Source organism: Gracilinanus agilis, chromosome 3, assembly GCF_016433145.1.
Source record: "Gracilinanus agilis isolate LMUSP501 chromosome 3, AgileGrace, whole genome shotgun sequence".
Lineage (NCBI taxonomy): Eukaryota > Metazoa > Chordata > Mammalia > Didelphimorphia > Didelphidae > Gracilinanus > Gracilinanus agilis.
In genome coordinates, this window is record NC_058132.1 from 148,921,375 (window position 1) to 148,929,910 (window position 8,536).

Sequence of the window (8,536 nt, forward strand, 5' to 3'; positions counted from 1 at the left end):
ATAATATAATATAATATAATATAATATAATATAATATAATATAATATAATATAATATAAGCTGCTTTTAACAGCCCTTATGAATCAGATCCTGGGAGTTGAAATTCCTAAATACATTTTCAATAACACAGTTATTAGGAAACAGATCAACTTTAAATCTGCCAGTAAAGATATGGGTCTACCAAAGTTTCCATTATTACTATTAATAAACTATTTGTGGCTGTTCAGACCTGTCCTACTCTTCATGACCTCATTTGGGGTTTTCTTGGCAAAGTGTGATTTGCCATTTCCTTTTCTAGTTCATTTTTACAGATGAGGAAACTGAGGCAAACAGGGTTCAATGACTTGCCTAGGGTCATACAGCTAGAAAATGGCCGAGTCCAGATCCAAACCCAGGAATGAATCTTCCTGACTCCAGGCCCAGCTTTCTCTTTATGGTGCCACCTCACTGGTATGCCACATACAGAGGTAGCTAGGTGGCACAGAGGATAAAAGCTGGAACTGGAGTCAGAAAGATCAGACATCAAATTTGACTGCAGATACTAGCTGTATCAACTTGGCCAAGTCATTTAACTTCTATCTGCCTCAGTTTATTCAATTGTAAAATGAAAAGAAAGAACCATTTACTAATCACTTATTATGTGCCACACACTATGCTTAGTGCTTTATAAATACTATTTAATTTGGTCCTCATCACAATACCTGGAAGGTAGGTGCTATTAAGATCAAATGATATAATATGTAAAGCATCTTAAAGGGATATATAAATGTGGCCAAGTGGACAGAGTTCAGAGCCTCTGGAGTTAGAAGGGCTTTTCTTCCTGAGATCGAATCAGACCTTAGACCCTTATTAGCTGTGTGACCCTGGACAAGTCACTTAACCCAATTTGCCTCAGTTTCCTCATCTGTAAAATGAACTGGAAAAGGAAATGGCCAACCACTGCAGTGTCTTTGCCAGAAAAAAAAAACTAAAAATGGGTCATGAGTCTGACATGACATACAACTGAACAACAAATGTTATTTATTATTACTATTTTCTCCTTCCCCAAATCTCCTATAGCTAATAATAATAATCTATAGAGTAACTGATCACAACTTTGCAACTCAAATTCTGCTCAAGATAGACCTTACACATATCTTACTAATAACCAGCTTCACCTAAATTCTTAATTAAGTTAAACCCTTAAAGAAAATCCAATATTTCTCTTGGACAAGTGACTGCATGATTCCATTTCTATACAAATAAACTGGATAAGAAAAAGACAGTAAAAGCTTCTGAGTAAAGCCAGAGAAGAAAAATCAGGAAATGAGATTCAAGCTCTTAACCAACATATAAGGAAATAGAAAAAAATCTCTTTAAATGGACCAGAAGAAAGGAACATGCCATCGTTTTCTTAGAGAATGAACTAATAGTAGATGACGTGCATTTAAACAGAAAGGTTTTTATTGCTTTTCATCTGTCTTTTTTTAAGTTAATTCTGAACTGGGAGCAAGGACTTGAAGCATTCATTGAGATGGCTGGAAAGGAAACTAGAGGAAAGTTTCATGTTTTGTTTTTTTGTTGTTTGCTTTTGTTTTTGTTTTGAGACCCATGTTATCTCTCTTAGGTTGAAATTGCAGTGGCCACTTCTGGTCAGACTCTGCTACTGATGGGTATGGAAGTTCTGATCTGCTCTGTTTCTGACTTGGGTGGTTCCTATCCCCCCTACCTCAATAGGGGCTCATCACACTAAAAGCCAAACAGTATAGACGCCCTATCAGCTTTAGCCCTATTCTAGATCAACAGTCCAAAAATCAAGGATCCACCAGCCTCAGCCTCCTCAAGAGTAAAGATTCCAGACTTGTCCCACTACACTTAGAAGTGAGAGATCTGTGGGAACAAACCACATATATTTAGTGAGAGGCAGTGTAGAATATTGAATAGAGTTATTGTTCAGTCTTATCTAACTCTTCGTGATCCTATGGACCATTTGGTAGCATTTTCTTGACAGTGGAAGAGTAGTTTGTCATTTTGTTCTATGCTGGATTAAGGCCATCAGAAGTTAAGTGACTTGGGAGCAGCTGGGTGGCTAAGTGGATTGAGAGCCAGACCTAGAGACAGGAGGTCCTAGGTTCAAATCTGGCCTCAGACACTTCCCAGTTATGTGACCCTGGGCAAGTCACTTAACCCCCATTACCTAGCCCTTACCACTCTTCTGCCTTGGAGCCAATATACAGTATTGGTAAGGGTTTTTAATTTTAAAAAAAGAAGAAGAAGAAAAAGAAGTTAAGTGACTTGCCATGGGACACACAACTAGATTTGAACTCATCTTTCTGACTCCAGGTTCAATGCTCTATCCTCAGAATCACATAGCTGTCTTTGGATTGAGAGCTGACCCTTGAGACTGGAAGAACAGAGTTCAAGTCCTGACTATGTGACCTCTGACAAAGTCACTGAGCCTCTCAGTGCCTCAAGCAAATCTAAAACAATATGGTAGAAAGTAGATGCTGATCTACATTGGAAGAGGAAGCCCCTCACATGCAGTTCCTTACATGAATGAAATTACAGGTCTCATAAAAGAAAAATAGAGGTTTAAGCCTATAAGCCCTAAATAGTGGCATTCTCGGGGAATTAATGTTTTGTCCTTTGGGTTTTGAGAACTTTTAAATATCTGAGAGGTATTTGAAAATCAAAAGAAAGACAATGTAGCAAATTGTGTGTGTGTGTGTGTGTGTGTGTGTGTGTGTGTGTGTTTCTGGGTGCATATACTCATTTACTCAAGTCATACAGTACAGGGGGAAAACCCTGAACATGGAATTACAGGGCTTGGATCTAAATCCAGGTTCTGTTACATATTGCCTGTGAGATCTTGAAATAAGTCATTTAACTTCTCTGGGCCTTAGTTTATTTCTCTGAAAAATGGAAGGGTTGGACTAGATGACCTCTAAGTTCCCTTCCAGCTGTAAAGTGATAATCCTATGAAAACTCTTACAATTAAAATCTAGGCTTACAGGGGGAATTATAGCTAGCATTTGTATAACACTTTTAAGGTCTGCAAAATGTTTTACAAATATCTCATTTGGTCCTCACAACAACCCTCTGAAATAGGTGCTATTATTATCCCCATTTTACAGACAAAGAGACCGAAGACGAAAAAGGTTCAATGACTTGAAACTAATAAATATCAGGTAATTTAACTCATGGAACGTTTACCAGTAAAGAGGACATTTACATCCTCAACCTTACAACTAATAGATAGGTAAGTCTAAAGAGGGCCAGTATGGTTATTGGTGGGCCATTTATCAACAAATATGATGTTCTCTAATAGCGAGTTCTTAGCCTGGTCTTCAAAAGTGTCTTTACTTAATGGAATAATGAAGTGAAAAGCAAATTCTTTCATGTGACACTTAATACTAAACTAGGGCAGTGCTCTGATGCCCAGCACTTTGAAGACAGGGCCCAAATTCAAATGAAGTTTGATAAATGGAAGATATGGACAAGAAAAATAATTAAATTAATTTCAATAAAAGAACAAGGAAAAAACATTGACTGGAAAAAGAATGACCAGGTGCATACTTAGAACAAAGGCCTGTTTGATTTGAAATCTGTCATCTTGAATCACTCCCAGATTTATATCATCTGCATATTGGATAAACATGCCTTTGATATCTTCATCCAAATCATGGATAAATGCTGAACAGGTCAGGGCTAAATCCAGAGTCCTGAGTGATCTAATGCTTTGTCACTTAGAAGCGACAATGGTCAATCAATCAAAACTAAGTGGAAAGGCTGTTCTACCAGCTAAACATCCACCCGAATGTAGTCATAAATCAATCATTCATATGACCAAACCACCTTATTGAAGTCAAACTACTCTACCAACGCATTTTAAAATTCATTTTTCCTTATTTAACAGGTATTTATTAAATACATAGTACATGCAAGAAACTTTATGGTAGCATAGGGGAAATAAAGATGAATAAAGTCTGTGCCCTCGTGAACCCCAACTATCTAATAAGGAAAGTGAAAGATTTCTGGATAAAGAATTTCATTTATCAGTCAGCCTGTGCTAAGTGTCATAAGAGAGGCACAAAACACTAAGAGGATTTCATAGGAAGGGGAAGTCATCCTTTGGTTGGGGTCCTTTAGGAGGCACAGTATTTAAGCTAGTCCTTGAAGTATGGGGAGGATTTCCAAAGGCAGATAAGAGGGGGAAGGGACTAGTTGCTTTGACTTCTTCAAAAAGCACTCTTTAGGGGATTAGATGACTTTACCAGGATCTCTTCTTACAGGATGACTCTATGACTATTATTGAACCCAACCTTTGGTTCTTTCCTGGACAGAAAGGGCAACGGCTCTGCATGCCTGCCATCTGCCGTCTAGGGCAGAGAACTACAAGGCAGTATAACTCCAATCTGTACGTAATTTGCATCAACAAAAGGAATTCCAGAGAAACCGTTAGTCCTTCACAGTCACCAGATTGGCCATCTAAATAAGATCATGAACTACACAATCAAAAATGGATTTCCTGGTATTCAGGCTCCCAAATTTTTATGTAATTTTTTTAAAAGATTCACTTCTTGGCATCATAATGCTAAGAAATAAAAAGAATAAAAAGAAATAAAAATGTATGAGCCCACCAAAACGCCTCTCTTCATTCACCTCCAGTACATTCAAGGTAATGAAATAAATAAAATCAGCATGCTCCCATCTCCTATGTAAAATAAGATGCAACTGTAAGCAAGTACATAATTCATCATTTAAGTTTGTATTATTGTACTGTACTTGGTTTTGAAATCTTGCAGTTTATGATGACTAAATTGTTAGGTGGTTCAATGGAGAGAGAGCTATGCCTGGATGTAGAAATATCTGAGTTTAAACATTGCCTCAGACACTTACTACCAATGTAGACCTGGGAAAATCATGCAACCTCTTTCTGCCTCAGTTTCCCTCAACTATAAAATAGGGAGGATAACTATCTATTTCCCAGGGTTGTTTTAGAATTGAATGAGACAATATTTGTAAAGCACTTAGCACACAATGCCTGGTACACAGTAGACATTTAATAAACGCTTAAGCTCTTTTCCTTCCCTCCTAAATTTAATGAAAAGGCATCAAACACTGTATTTGTATAGAACATAGATAAAGCAAAGAAGAAGGTGAAAAAGCAATTCCTTATTAAATTTTCAAAATTGCCATGTGATGTCAATATGGCTGCTCAACACAAACTCAATTCTGCTCTTTATATTCTGACAATTAGAACCACTGCTATACCGGGGGGGGGGGGGGGGGGTCTAAGAGCCCTTTCTCACTAAGAGGTCCCTCTGATCTGAACCCACACAATGTCTAGACAAATTGTTATCTTGAGAGAACCTGATCACCTAAAATAAGGTTCAGACTCCTTTTCTCAAACTTTTTGGCTTATTACACCCCTTCCTGGTGCCATGAAGGGAAAATTATTTAAGGCTCAGGTTTTAAGTTTCCCCAAAGGGTAAAGTAGAATGGTACTCAATATATGAAATAAATCAGGCTTGGAACAGGTATTTATTTCATCCACACCAAAGAGCTGTTAAATAGAAAAGCTTCTCACAAGCTTGAACTGATGAAAACTTTTAAAAACCTCAAATAATAACTGCTGTTATACCAGGAGATTTAGAATTATTTTCAGAGAATGAAGCAGTTTGGGGGACCACTAGATAGGTATTGTTCTATTTCATCTTGGCTCTGTACTATACAGATATTTCCTTCTAGTTCCATGACTTCTGACAAGCCAAGTAAAGACTTGGGTTCCTTTCACTCCAATGCAGAAACTTCCCCTCCTACCAGATGATTATAACTGAGGACCTTAAGGTCCAGGATCTCTAAATCTCACAACCCAGTTGCCTCCAAGATTGGACTTGTCTGGATATCCCATGTTGGGATCACTATTCAGTCACCTATGTACAGAAATGGAAATATAAATTGGAAAGAGCAACCAGGAACTCGGAAGACTAGACTCAGCTTGTCCAGCTAGATCGCCTGCCTTAGCTACCACCTAGGAGCAGTTGCCATTTGGCCAGAGAGGGGAGAAGAACATCCTAGACCCCTTTTCCAGCTTTCACAGAATCAGTTGCTGCCAGGTGTAGGGCCAATGGAAGAAGAAAAGCAGGGACAGGGACAGTGCCTTTTAAAAGATTCATTGAGTCACTAGCTCTTTCTGTTCAGCATATTGTCTCGGCCTCTCCAACCAGAGGCAACCAGCAGTTTCATAATCTCTAAAGTACCCACACTCTGAGCTAGCACAGGTGGTCATCTAAAGATAGACAGGACAGCTCTGAGTATGCTCTTCTTCAGCCTTCTGAGAAAAGGCATCTCAATCCAATAATAAGCACTAATATAGCAAAGTTCTTCACTAATGGCCACTTCTCTTCCTTATAAAAACCAGAGCCTATATTGTAGATTTTTACAATCATGAACACAAGTACTTCAAAGAACAAGATTTCACTTATTTACCCAATATTACGTTTCTATGCCAGACTGGTAGAGTCATTACACAATATATAGATCCTCAAACTAATATCCTCCTGCATAAGATTTTTTAAATGTTTTAATTGATGTTAATTTTATATCACCATCATTTTCCCTAGTATCCTTTCTTCTCCCAGATGACCAACCCATATAATAAAGGTTTTAAATGCAACAAAAAGTAAAAGGAAAGTAAGGATAATATGGAAAAAGTCTGAAAATATATGCATTGCACTATACTCATGGATCTCTCACCTCCATAAAAAGGCATTTTCTCATATTTCTTCTGTGGAGCTATATGTGTTCTTTCAAATTTTGCAACATTCTTTTTTATAATTATTCTTTCTATTTATATTGATGTAGAATTTGTATATATTGTTTTCTCAGCTCTGCTTATTAAATTCTGCATCAGTTCACATAAGTAGATCTTTCTATGCTTCTCTTTGCCAGTCAACATTTCTTATAACACAATTCCATTCCATTCCATTCCATTCACATACTACAATTTGTTTAGCCATTCTTCAATCAATGGGTATATACTTTGTTTCCAATTTTTGCTATCACAAAAAAGTGCTGCTATAAATATTTCTATTGTTATTTTTTGTAAATTTGCAGAATATATGGTAAAGTCCCAGGTTTATCTTATTTTTGCATTTCTCTGAAAATAAGTGATCTAGAGCATTCCTTCATAGGGTTGTTAATAGTTTGCTCTTTCGTAAGATTTTACAACTGTTGTTTGCATTCAAAATTTCTTTTACAAAATGCTTCTGAACACTAGTTCTTTGTCTTTCAATTCTCTTTTCTCACTGATGCACAAACTTCAAAATCACAGAATCTCAAAATTGTATTTGGCATCAGAAGTCATAACATTCAACCTATACCTGAACATGAATCATTCCTACAATATCCCTGACAATAGCCATCCATCATCCTCTTAAAGGTCTCAAGTGAGAGATGGCCCTTAAAAGCTGCTTCCATTATTCAGTACTTGTTGAGCTGACTCTCTGGTACAAGCAAAACAGCTTTTGAAATTATTGAGCAATTGCTATTATATGTTTTCTCTATTCACTCCTAAAGGTAAAAGAGCAAAAGGAGTGGTTTGCTTAAATTTTTTAAAGCTGAGAAATAATCTTCATGGATTATAAACTATAATTCTAGCAGTTTGTAACATTAACCCCAAGAGCTTGGCTGCCATATTAAGCTTTGGTACAGGGCCATTCAAAATTAACAATGCTTTAATCAAAGTCTGTGTTGGATAAAAGTCAACATTAATGCAAAGACTGAAGATGTCTATGTAGCTGCTCAAATTGAAAAACTTTGCTTTTGTTCCATGCCTGAAATCACTCGAGAAAGGAGGACACCTACATGCTCAAGATAGCAACATATAGAACCTAACTATGCCAAAGAATAGAGCACTATACCAAAAGTTAGCATAAAACATGGATAGAGGAGGCCCTAGACTCAAATCAGAGATCTGGGCTCTAGTCCTGGTTCTTAAACTAACTGGCCATATAACTATGGGCAAATACCTACACTGTGTATCTCACAAGGTTTGTGTAAGGAAAGGACATTGAAAATTATAAATAAGGGTATAAATGGGAGCTATTATTATCCATCTCAGTATATAACAAAGCCATCTCTTCCTAAGTTCCTCAGTGACAGCTAAACTCAACTAGATTACTTCCTCAAATAGTCCTGAAATTTGACCAGTTGACTTCTTAACTGAACCAAATTTTTTTTTCAAATTAGTGAAACCTTTCTTTCTATACTCTATAGCAGTGCTTCCCAAAGTGGGTGCCACTGCCCCCTGGTGGGTGCTGTAGCGATCCAGGGAGGTGGTGATGGCCACAGGTGTATTTATCTTTCCTATTAATTGCTATTAAAATTTAAAAAAATAATTTCCAGGGGGCTAAGCAATATTTTTTCTGGAAAGGGGGTGGTAGGCCAAAAAAGTTTGGGAACCACTGCTCTATAGGAAGGAAATAATGAGAACTTTGGACTAGTTTCTTTTTTTAAATTGATTTTATTTTTCAATTAATGAGAATTCATTTTG